We start from the raw sequence: 24,313 nt of genomic DNA on the forward strand, positions 1-24,313 counted from the left end.
GCATGCTGGCCGACACTGGCACACTGGCCGACACTGGCACGCTGGCCGACACTGGCATGCTGGCCTACACTGGCATGCTGGCCCACACTGGCATGCTGGCCCACACTGGCATGCTGGCCCACACTGGCATGCTGGCCCACACTGGCATGCTGGACTACACTGGCATGCTGGCCTACACTGTGCTGGCACACTGGCAGTAGCTAGCCAGCATACCACACGTGATACTAGCACGCAGGACAGAATACACCCTGCACAGAAGCGGGTGATGCCCTGTTCCCATTGACTGTAACGTAGAGCTTCGCATGATATATGCAATTTTATTTTCACACATTTCCTTCCGACGGCCCACACGACTGACTTCTGCAAACATATCATCAATGGCCTTTCGGTCCGAGATCCTTTTGGCAGTCGACATGTCACTTGGGTTTTCAGTGACCACCTTTTGTATTAGATCTAAAAAAAAGAGAAGATATGCATAAGTATTGGAAGAAAAATGGTGTTTAAGGTCAGGGTTCAGAATTACACTGTTGATCTGCCACTAATTTTAACATTCATTTCACAGGGGTGCAAAGAAGAAATAGGATTTGTAGCAATTTTTGGAGCAGCAAAATCCGTATTTGGAGCAGCTCACAGGAGAAAAAAAAAACCTGCGCTTTGCAGATTGAATTTAAATTTTGAAGCCATTAACCAGAGAAGAAACCTTACCTTCGGGGCAAACAAACAAAAAATATGTGAATATCGGACCGTATGGATGTGATCCAAAGGAAATCTAGCAAGGGCCACCTATTACAGGCGCTTGGCATATTTCGTCCCGGAATCTGGCGTGCACCTCTTTCTGTAAGCATTTTGTACCGCAAGGCGTGGCATCAAACAAAAAAAGAATGTTAGCCATGCAACCAAGGTTAATTTTTCAAAAAAAAAAAATACAAAAAGCTAAAGAATGTGCTTTTTTTTGCATCTAGCGCGGTTAGACAATCTCATTCAGAGATTCTTGCTTGCAAGACTCTTAAAACAATATTTTACTGTCTGCAAAATTCATAGCTTGTGTCGCGCGACGACAGCTCCAGTCGAGATTCAAAGCCATCAGCCTGCTATCAGCCTGTGCTTAAATGCGAGCGCAGTACCAAAAACAAAAATCTTTTCAAAAGCAAAAAAAAAAAATAGCAACCCAAAGGCGAAAGGGGAAATGCCAAAAGCAGATAGGAAAGCAAGTCGTATACAGTCGTGCCCCGTTAATATGGCCCCCGTTAATATGGACGACCCTAATTATGGACAGTTTTTCTGGGGACGAAACCTTTTCAATGTATTTATGCCTCGTTAATATGGAAACTCGCTGTCCGGACAATGGACAGGGGAAGAATGCACGCGCCCCACTTGGGCCCATGCATTTTTGTCTCGTTAATATGGACAGTGCTTGAAAAAAAGCAGAGGAGTCCGAACGCAAGTTAAAGAAGGGCGCGCTGCCCGCGAACCTACGCTACAGCCGATACAGCGGGATGCCTGAACGAGTCCTGTGGGGTTGGAAAGAACCAAAGCGGCCGTGTCGCCGTTCTATGGGAAGGGGGGAGGGGCGGGGGGAGAACGTACACAGCAAACCGAGGGTCAGCGTAAGAAAGACCCCGAAAGGGGGGAACCAGGAGATTTCTGGGTGCAGCGGAAGTGCCGCCGCAGTCGGGAAAACAGCAACATGTGGTTGCAATAATTTCTGCTGAACGGGAACAGAGAGGCCGGTAAAAGCGTAAGAAAGAAATGACAGGAAGAAAGACAAATGCCTACATGGGGCGGTGGGAACCGAAGTTTTCTTTCCCAAAGCGCAATGTGTGTTCCATGAAGCCGTTAACGCTTTTCGGTGAGAGTTAGGACACACTCACAAAGTAGAGGGACAAAAGAAAGGCGACGTACGAACACGCAACCGGGACCGAGCGTCTCGTCCTGGACGCGCTTCCCTCTCATGCTCCTGGTTTTCGTCCCTGTTGCGCTGCCGAACTGTCAAACTTTGCACACTAGGCGGTCCGTATGTCGGCTTCGCTTTGAGTCAACGATGCGGCCTTGACAAGGTCTGAGCTCTTCGTAGTCGGCTAGCCGTCGTTCTAAACTGTACTTCAGCTTGCAGTGTTTGTTTTATGGGAACACATAAAAACGGCACCAAGAAGATGGGATGTTCGATAGCCCTCTGCATAGCAGCTTGCCATCTTGACTCCCTTGCTTCCTTACAAAAACAGTACAAGGCAAAAAAAAAGAAAGAATCAGAAGAACGGAAAGCAGAAAGGTTAACTAGGCAAAAAAGTGCGCAGCATCAGAAGCCTGTAACCTTCAACTTGAGTCTGGCTTTAGGCATGGCAGGAGTTAAACGCAAAAGAACAGAGCGGAACGGCGCGAAGAAATTTGTGAATACAAGCGGCAAAAGCCATCTCAGTCAATCCAAGCTGCGAGGGACTAGTATTGACAGCTGTTTCCTCGCCTCAGGAGAATCTCAAGAAGCTACTTAGTGGCTACTTTGCTCAGTGAAGAGGCCATTTTGGAAGTGGCGGTGATTAGAGAATCAGATGCTGATTCATCGGCCAGTGAGGAGTTTGTGCTCGAAAGTTCGACCAACACAAAGCCCAACATCACGGGTGTCATGGTAAGCGAGTCGCTTCAGACTACACTACATTTTTTCGATGACAACAATGACAAGGATAATGCACTCAAAATTGCTGGTGTTCTGTGAAATTTTGAGTCCAGTGCACACCGCTATGTACAAAAGCAGTCGTTAATTACAATTCTCTTTTTTCAATAAAATCCTTTTTGTTTTTATTCATGACTCGTTATTATGGATGACTCGCTTTATGGACAGTTTTGGTCGGAAACCAAAGTGTCCATATTAACGAGGCACGACTGTATATTCGTATAAGCAAGGCTATATATTTCGTGCACAGAGCAATTTAGAAATTTTGACAGTCTGAATGTTAATTCTGACAGTCTTGGGCTACATTGTGGTGTTATGGAATTCAAAATTTGGCTGCTGCGCGTTTGCCGACATGCCGATGCCTCTCCCCTCCACCCCCCCCCCAATTTATTATCACCAACAGAAGCCATAACTGATGCATCTCCTACACTATCTGACAGGAAAGTGAGTCTTGAGCCCATCAACTAGACTGCATAAAAACAACCTTACTGCACATGAATAGCCCGACAAAATACAGAAAACTTCCAGAAGCGACATAAAAAAAGCTAGATACACCCATTAAAAGCATGCGGTGCTTAAAACAAAGCATGGAAGTATTACTGCAAAATCAAAAATACTACCACGCCCCTTTTAGCAGTGCAACGCAGTAGCAGTGGTGCCTCGTTACAAATGGCCACTATGCATTAAAAGGATACTTCACCGCACGAACCGTGACCCGTGCGTTGAAGCATCCTCAAACCGCAACAGTTCAGCGTACTCAAAGTGGAGGAAGCACGTGAATGCTAGAAAGGAAAATATGGGTAGGCGTTAGAATGGCATGAAGCCATTTCAAAATAAAAATAAAAGGCCAGTGACATGCGGGAGTGTCTGAAACGTCGCGACTGGCTATATCACGGTCGCAGAAAGTTGTCTCCGAACATGGCAAATTTTTGCGGCCGTTCGGCGCATTTTGGTGCAAATTCAGCAAGTTTTGCGCACGCAGAATTATGCTGCTGTATCAAAATGGCACAATTGGCACAGCTGTTGCAGCATTGATTTCAGCAACAAGCATAAAACGAAACCTAGTCATGATTACCATCACTTTCTCAGGGGTTGCAGGCATCTCTGGAACACTGCCTGCAGTCCTTCTGCAATGCTGGCCCGTGAGGCTTCTCTCTCAACTCCGCAGGTGTCCAGAAATACCATCACCATTTCCCGCTCCACTTTTGTCTCATTTTTCTCTCGTTGATGTACAGATTCGACCCAAAGTGAACCTGCAAGCACAAAATTGGCACACATAAAATATGTATATATAGAGGGTGGAAAAAAGAGGCACAGTCATCCATAATGAGAATTTCCAACACTAAGATGAGTTCAAAAAGTGGTTTAACATCACAAAGTGACTCAGGCTATAAGAGACGCCACAGTGGAAGGCTCCAGAAATTTATACCACCTAGGGTTCTTCCACATGCAAGGCATCGCACAGCACAGTGGCGCCTTGCTTTTCACGAACTTTGAAAAGTGCCCACTGCTGCCAGAATTCGATCCTGCATCCTTGAGTTCAGCAGTCGTTGCCCGGAATCAGATCGCGGACAGCCAATTGCAGAAGGCTTTGAGGTATTCAATTTCCGTTTTGGCCTTTTTTGCGACAAGTTTTTCTATAATCCGTTTTGGACGAAGGAAGATCCTGCAGACGATCACTTCATTTCGTCCATGCGTATACGAGGGCATCGAGTCGGTTGATTGGTAGGGTAATAAGGGAAAAGAAAGGTTATAGAGTGGCTAGATATTGTTTACTTTCGAAAGGAGCTGGAGGAAGTCACTGCTTGCAATGGAAGTCTGCATCGATGTGCAGGAGCACGCCACGCACCAATGTGGTGTTTCCATTAGAAACCAGATGTGTTACATGAAATTTCATCAGTGTTATATCGTACTTCATGCTGTTAAGTGTTAGAAATGGAGTATTAGCCTAACTGTACTTCCCTAGACCAAACCGCGAGGCAGCAGTAACAAACGCTGAAAATGCGCTGCTCTGTTGCAGTCCCGTTGTTTGTGCGGTGTGCACCAGTGGCAACGACAGGAGTTAGCGTAGTGATGGCACGACGCATCGCCAAGGATTGTCGCTTCACATGGTTACGACCTAAATGTTAGCTCCTTTAAATGGCTTAATATTGCTTCAATAACATTCCCCATCCAGCTTGGCACGGGAAAATGCTGTGCATTCTAGACACTTATCGCACTATGGCTGTATTCGCACTTTTGCAAATGTTGCATGTGTTCGTGATCAGGGTGTCCGGCCCGGCCCACCCAAGATAAATATACCTGGGCCCAGACCAAGCCCAAGGGCTTCTGAGCAGCCCCAGCCCGTGCACAGCTCTAGAACCTACCTTAACTATAAAGCAGGTTTGGGGGTGCAGGTTAACTGCAAATTTTTTCCAGGGGGAAGGGGGAGGCAGTGGTCACTGCACAACAATGCGCAGTCTCCCCATGTAGTCCACCATTCCCATAGCCATCAACGCTTGTCAAACAAATAAGGAGCCAACAGAAGGCAGAGGCAAATCCACATCCATAGCATAGTCTTTATTCTCCATGCCATTGGTTGCTTTGTTCCGCCAGCAGTTGTTAGGCCTTTTGCAAGGTGCTGTTTCAACACCCTATCAACACAGTTTGCACTGATAGCCTTTGTTTTGGTGCCATGAGTGCGACTCGGCAGCAGTCTTTCACAACGAAAAACAAGCTAAAGGTTACGAACCAGTTTTTTTTTTACCCTCACGCGCAGACTGCTAGCGCGCTCCTGCTCTCGGCACTAGGCAACATCTGTCAGGCGCGCGTGACAGGGGACTGCAGGACTGTGGGTCATGCGGATGCCCCTCGTTGAAATAAGTGTTTGTGAGCGATCATTCTTCAATGCTGTCGTTAGCGCACTGTACCGCTTATGCATGGAGGTGTATGCTGTGTCTCGCTACTCATACCTGTCCCTGTTCCAGAGAGTACAACAGCATTTTAAAGCGCACTGTTCTTTTTTTGAAGCAATATACGAAGGTAGTCGACCATGCAGGTTGCAAACTGTAAATCGCCGTTTATGCGCAGTGGAGGCGTTTTTTTCTGAGGCTGCCCTTCGCATAATTCACACGTTTCGCTTTTTACTTTTTTTGATTCTGCGAATGAGAATGTAAAATTTCGGACCGGACTCCATGATGTGAGATGTAACCAGATCTGAGAGCTTCGCGCTGAAGGTTGCTTAGGCAAAACGCATGTGTTCGGCCACCAGTGGTTTGTCTTTGGCTTTCGTTTGCCGTTCCTTAACAGCAGTGTAAGTCTGACCATGGGCGAATTGGTAATCCAAGAGAGTGCAGACAGCGCAAAAAAAAAAAAATACAAGCACAAAAGTTTTTTTTTTTTTTTATGGTGAGGTGTGCAATTTGACTGTAAGCAATACAAATTGTCATTTCCTTATTACAGAGAAAAGTATGCGTGCAAAACATTTGAGCGCAATAGCTTTTTGCTGTCAGCATCTGCCCGAGACACAACACAATTTCATTACATGCTTTGACCTGGCCCAAATGGCTAAACAGCTCTTTCACACACACTGAAAGCACTGAAATAGAATATACTTGTATTCAGCTGCTACTGTGTTAATATTTGTTCAAAACTTAAAAGAAATAGAGAAACTGTGTTGTGTCCTCTAGCGGTGGCTCTGTGGATAGGGCTCTTCACTGCCGAGCCAGAAGACATGGGTTCGATCACGGAAGCTATGGCCGCTCTTCGATGAAGATGAAGGCGCTTGTGATGTCATGTGATGTGTTGTGTGATGTCAGCGCGCGTTAAAGAACCCCAGGTATTTGCTAAATTTCCGGAGCACTTCACTACGGCGTACCTCATTGCCGATGCCAGTTTTGGATGCTAAACTCCATATACCACTGATAACCGAGTTGTCATGCCCCAGCTAGCATTTCTTTGCTGCAGTTTCTTCCTTTGGCAAGTACAAAAATGCTTGAAACGCAGGCATTACGGTTTGATAGGCACTAGATTTTCCAGGGATAAAATGAAACGATCCTAATGCGGTGGTATGTATAAAGCACAAAAAAAACTTGCCTGCTGTTAGCCTGTCGACTCAGATGCGCACACCGCGATAATTTGTTGGTGTTAATGGCACACACCACGCTAACAACAGCACAGCGCAACTGGTGAGGTTCGAAATGGCTGGTATGAAGGAAGAGCTCACTGGAAGTCAAATTATATGCGAGTCGTACGCAAGAGTAATGGTTTGGTTTGGTTCGTGGGGTTTAACGTCCCAAAGTGACTCAGGCTATGAGAGACGCCGCAGTGGAGTACTCCGGAAATTTAGAGCACCTAAAGGTTCTTTAACGTGCACTGACATCGCACAAACACAACGGGCGCCTTGCTTTTCGCCTCTATCGAAAAGCGGCCGTTGACGGCCGGGATACGATCTCGCATCCTTGGGAACAGTATTCGAGCGCCATAACCACTGCGCCACCCCAGCGGAGTGCAAGAGTAATGCTTGCAATTGTTCAGACATTTTGTCATCAGTAAGGCACCAAAATGACAGCATTATAGCGCAGTTGCATGCTGAGCATCAAACACAGTTAACGTGAATGTAGTATTAAATCCCACTAACAACTAGTCGATTTTAACTCTACGACAATGAAAATAAACTTGCTCCAACACAATCATGCCATGAAAATATTTTTGGCAATTTTGTCTAGCTCCCGAACGCTAGCTGAACGTGGCTACTGAACAGGCACGGTCCCGCAGTCCCCAAGGAAGTGTCCACGTGGCGGCGCACCGGCAAAAAATGGCCGCGCCCGGGAGCAGCTATAAATCTGGTCTATAGCGACTGGAAATTTGCAACAAAGCTGCAGCAAAACAAAATGACATCGAAGAGTTGTGCATTCGCAAGTGGAGGAAGACAAAAAGAAAATCTTGAAACAATTACAAGCGTTTCGTGGCCTGAAGACTGGATTCCATTCCGTCCCCCTTTATTCACTACATAGTGAAGTGTGCCTTTTTTGGAGAAAAATTAATTTTGGGTAAAAATTAAGAATAGAGTACAGAAATGCAGGGATGTAACAGCTGAAATAGGATTTGTAACAATTTGAAGAGCAGCAAAATCTTAATTTTTGGAGTAGTAATATCCATATTTGAAGCAGCTGAACAGAAAAAAACTGCACTTAGCAGCAGCATGAAGTTTTGGAGCCATTAAACAGGGAGGAAACATTACTCTCGGCACAAAAAAATGAAAAGATGTGAACATCGACAGTATGAATGTGATCCAAAGGAAATCTAGAAAGGGCCATCTATCACCGGCACTTAGTATATTTCTTTTAAAAATCTGGCATGTACCTATTTTTGTAAGTAAGCATTTTGTATTGCAAGGCATGCTATCACACTAAGAAAAAAAAGAATGTGAGCCATAAACCCGAGGAGGTTAATTTTTCAAACTTCCGGGACTGAATAAAAAAACAAAATCTAGAGAATATTCATTCCTTTTTTTCTGCATCTAGTGCGGTTTGACGATCTTAATCATGGGATCTTATGCCCCACCGGGGTGGCGCAGACAACTATTCCCAAGGATGCGGGATCGAATTCCGGTCTCGGCGGCCGCTTTTTGATGGGGGCAAAAAGCAAGGCGCCCGTGTGCTGTGCGATGTCAGCGCACGTTAAATAACTCTAGGTAGTCGAAATTTCCGGCGTCCTCCACTACGGCGTCTCTCATAGCCTGAGTCGCTTTGGGACGTTGAACTCCACAAAACACAAACAAAAACAAACTCATGGGATCTTATCTTGCTCGGAAGACTCGCAAAACAATGTTTTACTGTCTATGAAATCTACAGCTTGTCTCATGCAAGTGCAGCTCCGGAAGAGCTCAATTGGAAGCCTATGCCCAAAAGTGACCGCAGTACAAACACATAACAAAAAGCAATGCAGGTTCAAAAGAAAATGCAAACAAATACCAAATACAAGAAAAACAGCAACCAAAAGGCAAAGGGGCTATACCGAAAGCAGATAAGAAAGTGCGTAATAAGCAAAAAAAAAACGATTAGCAAGAATGTCTTCGGCCTGTGACTGACTCTTCCTAGAGGTTGGAGGTAGAGGTCTTCCTAGAGGAGAGAGGCAAAGAGGTTTTGCCTGAATATTTTGATTAAGGGGAGCAGGGCGATGAGTCGGGATATTAAGTTAAATATTTCATGCACAGAACAGACTGCAGAAAGGGTTAACGCAGAGTGTTCAAAGCCAATCAAGATTCTTAATTATGAACTTCACTTTGAAGGCGAACAGCCAGCCACCTGTCAGAAAGGCAAATCATCCTTTGACACCATTTATATCACTCCAAGTGATGAGCAGTTGCAATAAATCTGGTTGTTCCAAGTAGCTAGATTTTCATTCAAGTACATTCAAATCTCGTTACTACAAACACGTTAACATAAATATGTTAGCAAACAGAGAGAGTCGGTGCAATGAAGTATGCACCCGATGAAGCATTGCACAAAGCGGAAGGTATAAAGGTTTTTAATCAGTCGTGTGCTGCACGCAGTAGAAGAAAATAACTTATTTCTTCAAAGGAAGCAGCTTTGAAGTTCGTGAAACATTTTCATTTCAGATCTGGCTTTTATGCATGTCTCTACTGCCAAGATACATCATTTTCATACCAAGATTAGATCACTCCCTTATAACCACTAATTTTTCAGTACCGTGATAATTCAAAATAATGAACCATTTTAGCCCAACATGATTCATAATAGCGAGATTTGGCCATGAAAATCCAGTGCCCAGAAAAATTCAAGGCATTCCACTTTTTTTCTTGCTGTGATACATGAATGCATATTATAAACGAGTAAACAGGATACTTCTAGATAGTTTCATTTTACAAATGCCTTAAAGCCATGCACCTGTCAAAATATATGAAGTCTGTGCTAGCACCACACCATATTAAAGTGCTCTTTTAGTTTTCCAGGCCATATGTAACTGCATTAAATAGGATAAGCAGAACATGTCACATCATACAACATGCACACGTTAAATAATACTCTTGAACGATCAAAAGTCACAGCCTTCTAGCTTTGTTAGGGGCTTACATTTCTTCCTGTGACTTCAAAGAGCTGAACACGAGGCGGAGAGGTGGTGGGGGGGGGCTGCCAACTTTCGCATGAGCCATGTTGACTGAAAGGGAAGGTGAAAATACAGGTCAAATATGTGAGATGCTTGTATGGACTGACATTAGCAAGTGGCGCTCCAGATACCTTTTGCAATGACAATAACATGTACGGCACCTGCTTCTAATAAAGTAAGAGTGGAAGCGTGGGCAAGTTGGTGATGGTTCGACTGGTGCATAGCGCTAAAAAGACAAGGACACAGCGAGACACACAGGACGGGCGTCCTGACACACAGCGTCCTGATACACACAGCGCCCGTCCTGTGTGTCTCGCTGTGTCCTTGTCTTTTTAGCGCTATGCACCAAATTCTAATGAAGTAGCCATGTATGTACAAAAGGACAAAAAGCAGGCAACAAGGTATTTATAGCGCAAAAAGCATTATGGGATGTATGTAATAGACAGTAAAGCAACACTAGTAGCAGGTCTGGAAAAATTATATCAGCAGAGATATATCCATTGCAGGCCAAAGGCCTCTTTCATATTCTTACAATTAACCCGGTCCTCTGCTAGCTGCATCCACTTGACCCCTGTGAACTTCTTAAATTCATCCGCTCATCCAACTTTCTGCTGCACCCTGCTATGCTTTAGCTACCTTGGAATCCAATTTGTCGCCCTAAGTGACCATCGACTATCTTCAGTTTGATAAAACAAGTATGTGGCAGTTTTATCAAACATTATTTACGTAGTGTCCAAAAACATCAAACAAGAATATTTAGGGTGCCTTCTATGGACACAGTAATGAGGTTGAGCCTTGTGGAAGTAAACAGTATGTGCATATTTTCATTTCTGAGGGCTTTATCTGTGGTTATGTAGGCTGCTGCTAAAATGTCTACATATAAAAAAACCTACAAAACAAGAGAATTAGAACAAAAATAAACTCAATAAGAATGAATATACATCATTCCAAGACTACATCCTCCCATTCCTTGAAAAAAAAAATTAAGCAGTGCATCCTCGATTATGCCAAAATGGTAAGTGGATGCCACTGTGGGATAGCTCGAAGAGAACTACTGAATGAATACAGTAGGTAATAAACAATGCAATCACTTATACTTAAAAGAATACAGTATACATCGAGATGAAAGTGTATGCAGGTTGTCTGGTGCCTTGTTGATGAAGGCAGCTGATGTACGATCAACGACTGTGCCAGTAACACCAACAAATTATCGCGGTTCGTTCATCGGAATAGACAAGCTAACAGCACGCAAGTTTTGTTGCGCTTTATTTATAAACAACGGAGCATTAGGATCGTTTCTTTTCATCGCTGGATAATCTAGCACCTATCAAACAGTAGTGCCTTCATGTCAAGCATGATACTTTTTTTTTATCCTGCACGTACATTGTCATACACGCCAAAGGAAGAAACTGCAGCAAAAAAATACTAGCTGGAGCATGACAACTGTTTTTATGTGGTATATGAAGTTTAGCGTCCAAAAGTGGCATCGGCTATGAGGTACGCCGTAGTGAAGTGCTCCAAAAGTTAATGAATGCCTGGGGTTCTTTAACGTGCGCTGGCATCGCACACCACACAAGCGCCTTCGGCTTCATCTTCATCGAAGAGCTGCCATAGCTTCCGTGATCGAACCCATGTCTTCTGATTCAGCAGTCGAGAGCCCTATCCACAGAGCCACTCGCTGGAGGGCACAACACAGTTTCTCTATTTCTTTCAAGTTTTGAACAAATATTAACACATAGCAGCTGAATACGAATATTCTCTATTTAGATGCTTTCGGTGTATGTGAAAGATCTGTTTAGCCATTTCGGCCAGGTCATAGCATGTAATGAAATTATGTTTTTGAGTCTTAGACAGAAATCACAAAAAGCTACTACGCTCAACCATTTTTCATGCAGACTTCTCTTTGAAACAAGGAAATAAAAATTTGAATTGCTGATAGTGGGAGTGCGGACAGCCCAAGCAAAAAAAAAATTGGCGGCTCTTTGAAATAAAGAAATAAAAATTTGAATTGCCGTTAGTGGGAGTGCAGACAGCCCAAGCAAAAAAAAAAAAAAAAGAACAACGGAAACGTAGCTCCATTTTTTTTTTGCGCTGTCTGCACTTGTGGATTGTCCAACTCGCCCAAGCGTCTGTTATAATCGGACTTAAACTCTGTTAAGGAATGGCAAATGAAAGCCAAAGACGAACCACTGGTGGCCGAAAACACGCTTTGCCTAGGCAACCTTTAGCGTGAAGCTCGCCAATCCGGTTACATCTCACACCATGGAGTCTGGTCCAAAATTCGCAGAATCAAAGAAGTAAAAAAGCAAGACATATGCATTCAATGCTTGTGAAGGGCAGTCCGAGAAAAAAAATATGCCACTGCTGCGCATGAACGCTGATTTACAGTTCGCAACCTGCATGGTAGCCTACCTTCGTATATTGCGTCAAGAGGGCAGTGCGTTTCAAAATGCTGTAGTATTATGTAGAACAAGGACAAATGTGAGTAGCAAGGCACAGCACACACCTACATGCGTAAGTGGTAGAGCGCGTTAACTACAGAATTTGACGATTGCTCACAAACACGCGTATTCAACGCGAGGCGCCTGCGTGATCTGCGGTCCCGCAGTCCCCATACATACGTTGCCTGGTGTCTAGAGCAGGAGCGTGCTGGCAGCCTGCGCGTGAGGGTAAAAAAATCTGGTCTATACCAAGCAGATATGTCTGGCCAACAATAACTGTTAGCAAGGTAGCGTCCAAGCAACAAATACAAAACCAAGATCATCACTCGCACCGTCCAAACAAGACAGTCACTACTCTCGCCACAGACACAAACTTAAACAAAAAATAAACATCTGCAGCTGCCATGAATTAGGTTCACATTCCCTACCAATACATCTAAATGTGTCCGCTTTCTGAGTTTCAACGAAAAAAAAAAACACATCAAGGCAACCCTCCTTTCAATTGCTGATCACCTAGGCCAATCTGGTCAGCTGCAGTTCATTAAAAAACACGACTGCTTTTGCACCAGCTTTCTTCCTCACAAAGATAAAATTCTTAATTTCCTGGCTTGCCTTCTGTTTGTATAGGCCAGTCGGAGCTGCGAAGCCCCGTTGTTTGTCAGTTTGAAAAAGACGAAGGTTATTCCTCAGAAGGTATTCAAAGTCATTGATTTTTTAGAGGAAAAACCTTCGTCTTCTTCAAACTGACAAACAATGGGGCTTCACAGCTCCGGCTCATCTTCCGAGAAGTCCTCAGTAAGTCTTCAAGCCCATCCAAAAAGCATTCCTCATGCACCACACATCCCTAGCAACAACTCATAAACAGCCTTCAAGAACTGAAATTTCATTTTTGCACAAGGACAAAGAGGCATCAATGAACCATGTGCTATCTTTCTTTTGTATCTATAACGCCTCAAAAATTTCTCTGCCAATCCTATTCCGACTCTTGCCTAATAAGAAGACCTTAGGCAATTAAAAAGAATTTTATGCTTGTGAAGAAGAAATGAACTGCAGCTGACCAGATTGGGCAAGGCAATCAGCGATTCAAATAAGGGTTCCCTTCATATTGTCACGTAGTGGTGACGAGGTCGACAACACAAATGAGGGGTCGATGACTGCACTAAAGAAACTTTATTTGGGCTGACTTGCGCCCGCAAAAGAACTAAGCAACTCGGCGGCGGCGATAGAAACAAACGTGCTCGTCGATCGTCGAACAAAGAATGCTCGTCACACTCGGCAACGCTCAATTTAAAGGCTGCACAGAAGAATCTAGATAACGTCGCAAACAGCTACCAGCATGGGCTGGAACATTGTGGAAAGACAAGCGAGTGGCCGGAACCTTCGAGACAGATCTCGGTGCGTCTTGCGCTACAACAAAACTGATAAAGGTGTGACTCGCGACATCGAGCAGTAACAAACAAAGATTACGGAACTGATACGCGGTCCAGAATCAGAGTGATAAGCCTGTATGCCGGCGGCTGTTAAAAAACAACAAATACTGTTTTGAAGGTTTCGCGGCATTACTCCCCCCTTAAAAAAAACATCGCCTCGATGTTCCAAAACAAAGAAACTTAAACATAAACACTGCAAAGTTTAAACACCACAGATTCTTTAACGCGCGTAATATGGCTTCAGTCGTACAACATGTACAATTTCTGGGCGTGCGCGTCGCCGTTGTGATGCTGACGTTCCGTCGGGAATGACTTCATAGTCCAGTGGTCCGACGCGGCGAAGGATTTTGTATGGCCCAAAATATCGACGCAACAACTTTTCACTTAATCCGCGACGGCGAATTGGTGTCCAAACCCATACTTGGTCTCCTGGATTGTACTCTGCATGGCGTCGTCGTAAATTGTATCGTCGGCTGTCGGTGCGCTGTTGGTCTTTAATACGCAGCCGTGCGAGTCGTCGGGCTTCCTCTGCACGCTGCAGGTAGGCGGCGACGTCAAGGTTGTCTTCGCTGGTTACGTGCGGCAGCATTGCGTCGAGCGTCGTCGTGGGCTCCCTGCCGTACACAAGCTTAAACGGGGTCGCTCTGGTCGTCTCCTGGACTGCCGTGTTATACGCGAAGATCACGTACGGCAAGATGGTGTCCCAGGTCTTGTGTTCAGCGTCGACGTACATAGCGATCATGTCCGCGATCGTTTTATTCAGGCGCTCCGTGAGGCCATTGGTCTGGGGATGGTACGCAGTTGTTCGTCGATGGCTTGTGTGACTATTCCAGGATGGCTTGCGTCAACTCTGCCGTAAACGCCGTTCCCCTGTCCGTGATGAGCACTTCTGGGGCGCCGTGTCGCAAGAGAATTTGTTCGACAAAAAATTTGGCGACTTCTGCCGCGGTACCATTTGGTAGTGCTCTTGCTTCGGCGTAACGAGTAAGGTAGTCAGTGGCCACGATGATCCACTTGTTACCCATAGACGAAGATGGAAAGGGGCCGAGGAGATCCATCCCAATTTGCTGAAAGGGCAGGATTGGGGGCGGAATCGGGTTTAGTAGTCCTGCTGGTCTGATCGGTGGCGTCTTGCGTCGTTGGCACTCACGACACGTCTTCACGTAGTGGGCAACTTCGGCAGGCAGTCGCGGCCAGTAATACTTCTCTTGGATTCGACGCAACGTGCGCGCAAATCCGAGGTGGCCTGCTGTGGGCTCATCGTGCAACGCCTGCAGAATTTCTTGCCGAAGGGTTTTAGGCACTACGAGAAGCTGCGCGGTCTTGTTGGGTGCGAAGTTCTTCACGAGGAGGCCATTGCTTAACGTGAAGGATGATAAATGTCGCCTGAACACACCAGGAGGGGAAGCGGTCTTTCCTTTCAAGTAATCGGCTAGCGCTTTCAGCTCAGGGTCTGATCGCTGTTGTTCTGCGAAACTGCTGGCGCTTACCGGTCCCAAAAAGGCGTCGTCGTCATCGTCCTTCGGGGGAGCATCGACGGGAGCGCGGGATAAGCAGTCTGCGTCGGAATGCTTTCGGCCCGACTTATAGACTACAGTCATGTCAAATTCTTGAAGTCGTAGGCTCCATCTGGCAAGGCGGCCGGAAGGATCTTTCAAATTAGCCAGCCAGCAGAGCGCGTGATGGTCGCTTACCACCTTGAATGGTCGGCCGTATAGGTATGGACGAAACTTAGAAGTGGCCCAGATGATTGCAAGGCACTCCTTCTCGGTCGTCGAGTAATTGACTTCGGCTTTTGTGAGTGACCTGCTAGCGTAGGCGATTACTTTCTCCTGTCCGGCACTCTTCTGGACGAGAACGGCTCCTAGGCCCACACTGCTCGCGTCGGTGTGAATTTCGGTCTCGGCGTTTTCATCAAAGTGGCCAAGTACGGGAGGGCATTGCAGGCGGCGCTTGAGTTCGTCGAAGGCTTCTCCTTGCGGCGCTTCCCATTTAAAAGGTACGTCAGCCTTTGTAAGCTGCGTCAACGGTTCGGCGATCCGCGAAAAGTTTCTGACAAATCGTCGATAATAAGCGCACAGCCCAAGGAATCGGCGCACAGCTTTCTTGTCGGCAGGCGGTGGGAATTGTGCGATTGCAGCTGTTTTCTCCGGGTCTGGGCGAATACCGTCCTTGCTAACGATGTGACCTAGGAACCGGAGTTCTGCGTAGGCGAAGTGACACTTCTCTGCTTTTAGCGTTAGTCCCGATGACTTGATGGCTTCCAACACTGTCTGTAGTCGTTTTAGGTGGTCTTCAAAGTTGGACGAGAAGACAACAACGTCGTCCAAATATACCAAACAAATTTGCCACTTCAACCCTGCCAGGACTGTGTCCATTACTCGTTGAAACGTGGCTGGTGCGGAGCAGAGGCCAAATGGCATCACCTTGAACTCATAAAGGCCGTCCGGTGTGATGAATGCGGTCTTCTCGCGATCTCTTTCGTCGACCTCAATTTGCCAATATCCGCTCTTTAAGTCCATCGATGAGAAGTACCTTGCATTGCAAAGTCGGTCGAGAGTGTCGTCGATGCGGGGAAGCGGGTAGACATTCTTCTTCGTTATGCTATTCAAGCGGCGGTAATCAACGCAGAAGCGAAGTGTGCTGTCTTTCTTCTTGACCAAAACGACTGGCGCCGCCCAGGGGCTGTTCGATGGCTGGATTACGTCATCACGCAGCATTTCCTCAACTTGATCGCGAATGGCCTGCCGTTCTCGCGGCGATACACGATAAGGGCTTTGGCGCAGAGGTCGGTCGTGTTCGTCCGTTATAATGCGGTGCTTGGCCAGTGGTGTTTGTCGTACCTTCGATGATGACGAGAAGCACTCCCTGTAGTTTCGAAGAAGACTGCGAATCTGGTTTTTCCTGCTGTGGGTCAATACTGGATTGATGTCAAATGTGGGCTGACGGAATTGGTCCGGTGCGCCTTCCAGTGGTTGGTCGTGGAGGGTGAATACGTCTTTGAGGTCCGCTAATTCGTCGAGAAAAGCGATGGTCGTGCCCTTGTTTAGATGCCGGTATTCTTCAGTGAAGTTTGTTACCAGCACCTGAGCTTGTCCTTTCCGGAATTTCGCGATGCCTCTTGCGATGCCGATACCTCGTTCCAAGAGCAATTGGATATTTCCTTCGACGATGCCTTCAGCGGTTTCAATGTCTGTGCTACCTACGCTGACGGCGACGCTTGATCGGGGCGGCACGGTCAATTCTCCGTCGAGGACGTTTAGAGCGACGTGTTGCGTCGAAGTCGTCGTAGCAGGTATGGCTTTGTCTGCAGAGAGCTTGATGAGCTTGGATCGGAGGTCGATGATAGCCCTATTTTCATTTAGGAAGTCCATGCCTAAAATCACGTCGCGGGAGCACTGCTGCAAGACCACAAAGCTGGTGGGGTAAGTACGCCCATTTACGGTTATTCTTGCAGTACACCGTCCCGATGGAGTAATCAGGTTGCCACCTGCGGTGCGAATCAGCGGGCCATCCCAAGCGGTTGTAACTTTCCTGAGATGGGAGGCTAACGGTCCACTGATGACTGAATAGTCAGCTCCGGTGTCTACAAGGGCAGTGACTCTGCGACCGTCGACATCAACTTCAAGGTCACTTGTTCGCGTCCTCGCATTGCACGTGGGCCTTAGTGTCCGATCTCGGCTCCGCCGTTTCTTCAGGTCATGGCCGGGGCATACCGTTGTTACTTCGCTGGGCGGCGGTGTCTGCTTACACTCTGGTCGTGTTGTCGTCGATGTCGTCGTGTGGAGCGGCGATGAAATGGTTGCGTCGTCGTTAGTGGTCGTCGGCGGCGGAGGATCTTCGTCTTTTCGCCGTTGAGCAACCTCACCTCCAAAGGTTGCTGCCTTTAGTTTCCCCTGCGCGGGCTTGGGGACCTTCCGCGCATACTCTCATCATAGTTACGGCCTGGCGACGCAAAGCGGGCCCTGTACGGCGATGGAGATCTGAACCGACGGCTTGGTGGTGCAATCTCACCGCTACGCAGGTAGTTGTCAATTTCTTGTGGCCGTTCACCTGGGCGTGGTCGTGGAGCGTCGACTGCAAATCCGCGGAGACCGATTCGTCGGTACAGGCAGTGGCGTAGAATGTGGCCGGCCTCACCGCAGTGGAAGCATAATGGCCGGTTGTTTGCAGTCCTCCAGGCGTCGCACTTCCTGGGGTTTGGGGGTCGTTGGTAGGCTTGGCGGGCGGGGGCCAAGGGGCGGTTTTCAGTAACAGGACGGTAGCGGCGAGGGCTGGGAAAGTCATCACGTCGGGGCGGAGGGCGACGTAATGCACCAGCGTAGTTCATCGCTGTTGCTTCTTGTGCTGGAACAGTCGCAGCCGTCGCTTCAGGAACGCCCAGCGCCTGCTGAACTTCTTCACGGACGACGTCCGCGAGCGTCGCCACCTGGGGTTGTTGCGATGATGGCAGCATTCGGCGCAGCTCCTCTCGCACGATCTCCCGGATTAGGTCCCGAAGGTTCTCTCCGCTTGCAGATGTGCTGGGGTAGTGGCATGAGTAGTTTGGTTGAAGTGGTCGCTCGTAGTGGCGCATCCGGGTATCCAACGTCTTCTCGATGGTCGATGCTTCACTCTCAAATTCTTCCACAGTTTTCGGCGGGTTCCGGACAAGCCCCGCAAAAAGCGACTCTTTAATGCCTCGCATTAAGAATTTCACTCTGTCATTTTCGGTCATGTTAGGGTCGGCGCGGCGAAACAGGCGTTTCATCTCCTCTACGTAGGCCAGGACGGGCTCGTTTGGTAGTTGAATTCTTGATTAGAGGAGGGCCTGAGCTCTTTCTTTTCTGACAGAACTTGTAAAGGCCATCAAGAACTGTGCTTTGAATATCTCCCAATCCTTGAAAGAAGTCTCGTGATTTTCAAACCAAACTCGGGCATGTCCTTGAAGAATAAAGTAGACTTGCCTAAGTTTCGCGGCGTCATTCCAGCCGTTGAAATCTGCCACACGGTCGAAAAGGTCCATCCAGTCTCCCGCATCTTCATCCGGTCGTCCATGGAAGCAGGGGGGCTCACGGGGTTGGACGAAAACAACCGGTGCTGTAGGCTGGGCCATTGTCAGCGTCGATGCCTTCCGAGATCGAAGGGGGTCAGGAAGTAGACCGTGTTCGGGTTGTAGGCCTTGGAGTCGGCGGCTGGATCGGTGACCTGTAGGCTGGTTTTCCAGGGCGACAGGAACAAGGCTGGGGTCCTCGCTTGAAGGATCAGAGGCAGCACCTCCACCAGATGTCACGTAGTGGTGACGAGGTCGACAACACAAATGAGGGGTCGATGACTGCACTAAAGAAACTTTATTTGGGCTGACTTGCGCCCGCAAAAGAACTAAGCAACTCGGCGGCGGCGATAGAAACAAACGTGCTCGTCGATCGTCGAACAAAGAATGCTCGTCACACTCGGCAACGCTCAATTTAAAGGCTGCACAGAAGAATCTAGATAACGTCGCAAACAGCTACCAGCATGGGCTGGAACATTGTGGAAAGACAAGCGAGTGGCCGGAACCTTCGAGACAGATCTCGGTGCGTCTTGCGCTACAACAAAACTGATAAAGGTGTGACTCGCGACATCGAGCAGTAACAAACAAAGATTACGGAACTGATACGCGGTCCAGAATCAGAGTGATAAGCCTGTATGCCGGCGGCTGTTAAAAAACAACAAATACTGTTTTGAAGGTTTCGCGGCAATATGTCTTTTGTGTTGAAACTCACAAACCGGACTCATTGTTTAGATGTATTGTGCGTGAATGTGAACCTGATTCTTGGCAGCTGCAGATGTGTTTTTTTTTAGTTTGTGCCTATGTGGCGGGAGTTTTAACTCTTGTTAGAAGATGTGAGTGACATTCTTGGTCTTGTATTTGTTGCTTGGATGCTACCTTGCTAACATTTACTATTGGCCAGACATATCTGCTTGGGATAGATGTGTGCGAGTGTGCTGTACTTGAGAGTAGAGGAGGAAGTTGTGGCCGAGTGTTCAAGAGGAAATTCGGGTACAGTTTTGTATTACAGTTTGTAGTGTGTGCCTGTTTCGTGTTTGTTTCTATGTGTTTGTCTAGGCTTCACTGCAATTCTGAGTATTATGCACCAACTCACCCCATAAGCTGCTACACCACCCTTTACTGACTATCAAGGAGGTGACAAATTATGAATGTAACATACCTCATCGGGAGTTTTGAAAGATTTGAATGCCTTGTGGATGTTCTCCATCTTAATGTGATTCGCCTGGCACTTCCATTTCCTTTTCTCTTTTTCGGTTGGACATTATGAGGCCTTTGAAGAAGACAAGTCGCTCACAGATTAGCGTGCAGTTGAATAGATGATCCTTCAGTTCATCAGCTCCAGCGTTCTGCTGCCACCCTCATAGTAGTCAGCCGACCTATCTATTTTCCTTTCAATAAATCTTGCTCTGTAGACATACCGGTTGTCTAAAATAGCCAGTTTGCAATGACCCCACAATGCAAAATCGTTACTCAGCAAGCACCTTTACGATTCTCAAGGAGGTGGTAGCTAATCATACTATTATAATAAAATGAACCCCAAGTGATATTGCTCATGCACTTTCACTTACTATTTAGAGGGTCACAATGTATCTAATACTGCACACATGTTAGCCTCATCTTGCAAAGCACTTTTGAATTGGTCCCTCATCCAGACAATAAGTGTTGCATGTATAGGCTACAGCTTTAAGAAATGGACTGTCCAACTGGACCACATCACAAATAAAACTGCAATTAATAAATACCCTAACTATTATGTACAGCTCTTTTGAGCGCAGCTGGTCATGGCGTGATAGCAGAAAAATCCTTACCTTATCAGACTTGGTGACTTTGCCAAGAATCAGCCTTGGCACTGGGGTCCACGATACCTTAAAAGAAGCCATCAGCTCTCGGAGACCTTCTGCATGACAACACACAAAAGACATGAGAAGAGCTCGCATAGAAGCTTTTGTTAAATGCCTGGCAAACAAGAAAATCTCATTTAACCATATAAGTGGATAGAAACTAATATGGTACGATATCCAAAATGATCACAAGTGCATGATGTATAGAATTCGTGAAACTGCTCCAACACTCTGCCCAAGTTTGCTGAGCTGTTCGTAATGGCAAAGTTATGAACTCAGGCTCTGTCATATTAGGTCCAAATATGCAATCACAAAAACTATAAGCGGTAAGGGATAAATATGTGCAGCTACATGACATAAGCTCGTGTCTTGTCTTGAAACTGTTTCCCTTCCACATGGTATTGCCAATAAGCATACAGGCAAAAATGAGTTAAAACTTCCTCCTTAAAAGGTCCTCTTGTTTGTGTACAGGCACGCTGACTGAGCTCTTCCGATATATAAAACTAACAACGGTCGTTCTGCACCAAACGTCCCGGAGGTTGCACTCAACCTGATTTGTCCAAAAACATTCCCGATGACTCATCCCAAGGCATGTTTGAAAGCTTAAAATTGCTCCAAAACATTTTTCTGGGTAGAGCAAAATTCAAATGTTTCGAAAAAGCGAGAAACCAAGTATCACATTCAATAAACAATAAAGCATTCAAAATTTTCGAAATCTTTCCTCAAAACATTGTGTAAGAAATCTTCAAAGTACATAAATTTTCATTTCGTTACAACTATCAACAAGCTTTTGGGAATTAGAAAATAGCCATATTGCTTCCCTAGATGTCATTTATAACCAATGTTACATCTAGTAAATCAGTGTATATCGAAATAGAAAACAGTTTGCAGAAAGAAGTGCATGTTGAACCATGAAGACATGTTGGTGTCAGCCTGGAGGGGTTACAGTAAAAAAAAGAACGAACGTTAAGGCGCTAGGTAGAACAGCTTATTGTCTTTCATTTCTGAATTTTTCATCGCGTTAACTGTTGCTTTAAGAGAGAAAGTAATTTTTTGATGTCGAGCTCACTGCTGCAAGTTGCGTCGTCTTTTAGCGCCCCTTCACCGCAGAGCACAGCTGGCATGTAATAGCACACTTATCCGAAGAGCAGAGCACGCGACCGTGCGAAGTGCACACAGCTGCGGTGAGCGCTCGCGCAGAGGGTGCCTCGTTCGCATGAGGGGGGTGGGGGAGTCTCATGAACACCTGTTCGACTAATCTTCCGATGTTTGCCTGAAATGCAGACTCTACTTAAGAACAATAACGTCTGGTAGCAGCGGTAAAAGCATTATACGGTAGGTGGTGGGTAAAAGCGTCGACGGCGCCTTGCACAGCGGTGAAAAGACAAGAGACAAAGCAACTTGCGGCGATAGAGCTCAAATAATTTCTTTTTGCGCTTTTATCAAGCAGTATCTCGATGAAAATTTCGGAAATGAAAAACAATATACTGTTCTGCGTAATCTCCTATTGCTCGTAAGCACTGCTTGAGAGCATACAGAAGTGGAGAAACAGAAGTGGAGAAAGGCTTACCACTGACGTATTCCCCGCTGCCTTCGACTGCATACTGAGACGACACAAACACTTGAGACGAGGACGGATCCACCGCTGTTAGTAAACGATGCGCGCTGTGGTCAGGGAGCAGCTGATGCCAACATGACACGCAGGCAGAAGTAAAATACGGCAGATAACACAAAGATAACCCAATATACAGTAGGCCGTGGGCCACACAGACCGTTGATACACAGCAGCGCCTGTACACACACATGCGAACTGCCAAGCAGTTACTTGTGAGTAGTAGTATCGTAGTATTGTATACAAAAGTGCAGCAATAATTAACAATCATTTTATCAATAATATAATAAAAAGTGAGCCTGTTTTTGAAAGGTTTTGAAAGCCAAAGATGGAGCATAAGTTTTCTTTTATTTTCAACCAATGGGAACCAGAAGTACCATCGGCAGCCGAGACGCGGGAAGTTTGAAATTATGGATTGTAGCGGCGTTCAAAATTGCAAACCAATCAGCTTACTATCTGTTACATATAATGGTGTTTACTAACGTAATCACAAAATCGCTAACACAATTACGACAATCTTAGACTTCAATCAAGCAAAAGATCAAGCAGGTTTTCGAAAATTTCATGTCCATATCATCAATCAGATAGCAAAATGCTAGGAATATAATAACCAATTAAGCTACCAGCCCTTATACATAGCATTCATTGATTACGAAAAAGCATTTGACTTAGTAAAAACCTCGACAGTCATGCAGGCATTGTCAAATCAGGTTGCAGACGAGCCGTTTGTAAAAGTACTGGATTAAGATATATATAGCGGCTGCACAGTAACCATAAGTAATACACTCTGAAGGGCTGGTTGGTTCATACTAATTGAACGGGTAAAACTGCGCAAAATAGACAGGACGTAAGAAACACACAGGCACAAACAAGGCGCACACGCAGTTTTACCCGTTCAATCAGTAACCATAGTTCTGCATAAAAAAGTAACAAAATTCCCATATAAAAAGGTACTACGCAAGGAGACACGAACTACCCAGTACTGTTCACAGCTTACTAAGAGGAAGTATTCAGAGACTTGGAATGGGAGCAGTTGATAAGGGCGGATGTCAGTAATCTGCAATTCTCGAATCGCGGTAATCTGCGAAGTAGCTCACGGGATGAACTGCAAAGAAGGATGATGACCAAGACAGGAAAAGCAGAAAGGTAGGCTTCAAAATCAATATGCAGAAGACTAAGGCAATGTTCAACAGCCTCGGGAAGGTAGGTTCACAATAGGTAGCGAAGCACTGGAAGTAGTAGGCAAATATATCTAAGGGAACAAAATGTAGCGCACCAAGACAAGGACAGAGAAAGAAGACACACACAGCGCTGTCCTTGTCTTGGTGCGCTACATTTTGTTCCCTTCGATCATGTACCAACAAGCCCAAGTATCTACCCTTCTGAAATATATATATTTAGGACAGGTAGTAACCGCATCCAGACCATGGAAGGGAAATAACTAGGAGAATAAGATTGGGATGGAGCGCATTTGGCAAATATTCGCAGATTATGACTAGCAGCTTACCGGTATCACCCAGGAAGTATACAACAGCTGCATCTTACCTTACTCACTTTTGCGGCTGAAATGTGGAGGCTAATGAAAAGGGTTCTTTAAGAGAGTTAACTGCTGAGCTAGTTGGCTGTCACACATAATTACAAGGTATCGAGTGCAATACAAATACACACAAGAAAGAGTTCAACATGGGCGCCCATGGTGTCCTCTTTCTTGTGTGTGTTTGTGTTGCACAGAACACCCTGTAAAAAGGTTCTTCTTAAGTTGAGGACAACGCAGGGGGCTATGGAACGAAAAATGATAGGTGTAACGTTAAGAGAAAGGAAGCACATAGAGTGGGTCAGAGAAATAACTCGAGTTAATGACATTCTAGAGGAAGTAATGAAGAAAAGAGCATGGGCAGGGCAGGTTGTGCTAAAAGAGGATAACCGATGGTCGTTAAGGGTAACAGATTGGATTCCAAGGGAAAGAAAGCGTAGCAGGTGGCAACAGGCAGTTTGGTGGGTGGAAGTGGTTAAGGAAGTTCGCATGGGTTAAGTGGATGCAGTTAGCACATGACCGGGTAAATTGGAGGAATAGGGGAGAGGTCTTTGCCCTGCAGTGGGTATAGTCTGGCTAATTATGATGATTATGACCGATTTCCAAACTTAGGAACAGTGGTGAATGTAAAGGTTGCGTTATCCT

At 46.1% G+C, this 24,313-nt stretch overlaps 1 long non-coding RNA gene across 1 annotated transcript; it reads right to left on the minus strand.

Annotated features, from left to right (window-relative positions):
- Nucleotides 1-9,794: 9,794 nt before the first annotated feature.
- Nucleotides 9,795-22,293, minus strand: LOC146210294 (uncharacterized). The gene is made up of 4 exons (XR_014708711.1): nt 22,093-22,293; nt 20,490-20,578; nt 19,841-19,951; nt 9,795-9,829 (listed from the first exon to the last, which is right to left on the minus strand). It is a non-coding gene; the product is annotated as an uncharacterized LOC146210294 (long non-coding RNA).
- Between the last annotated feature and the right edge of the window lie 2,020 nt (nt 22,294-24,313).

This window comes from Amblyomma maculatum, chromosome 1, assembly GCF_055883805.1.
Source record: "Amblyomma maculatum isolate TAMU_Amacu chromosome 1, ASM5588380v1, whole genome shotgun sequence".
Lineage (NCBI taxonomy): Eukaryota > Metazoa > Arthropoda > Arachnida > Ixodida > Ixodidae > Amblyomma > Amblyomma maculatum.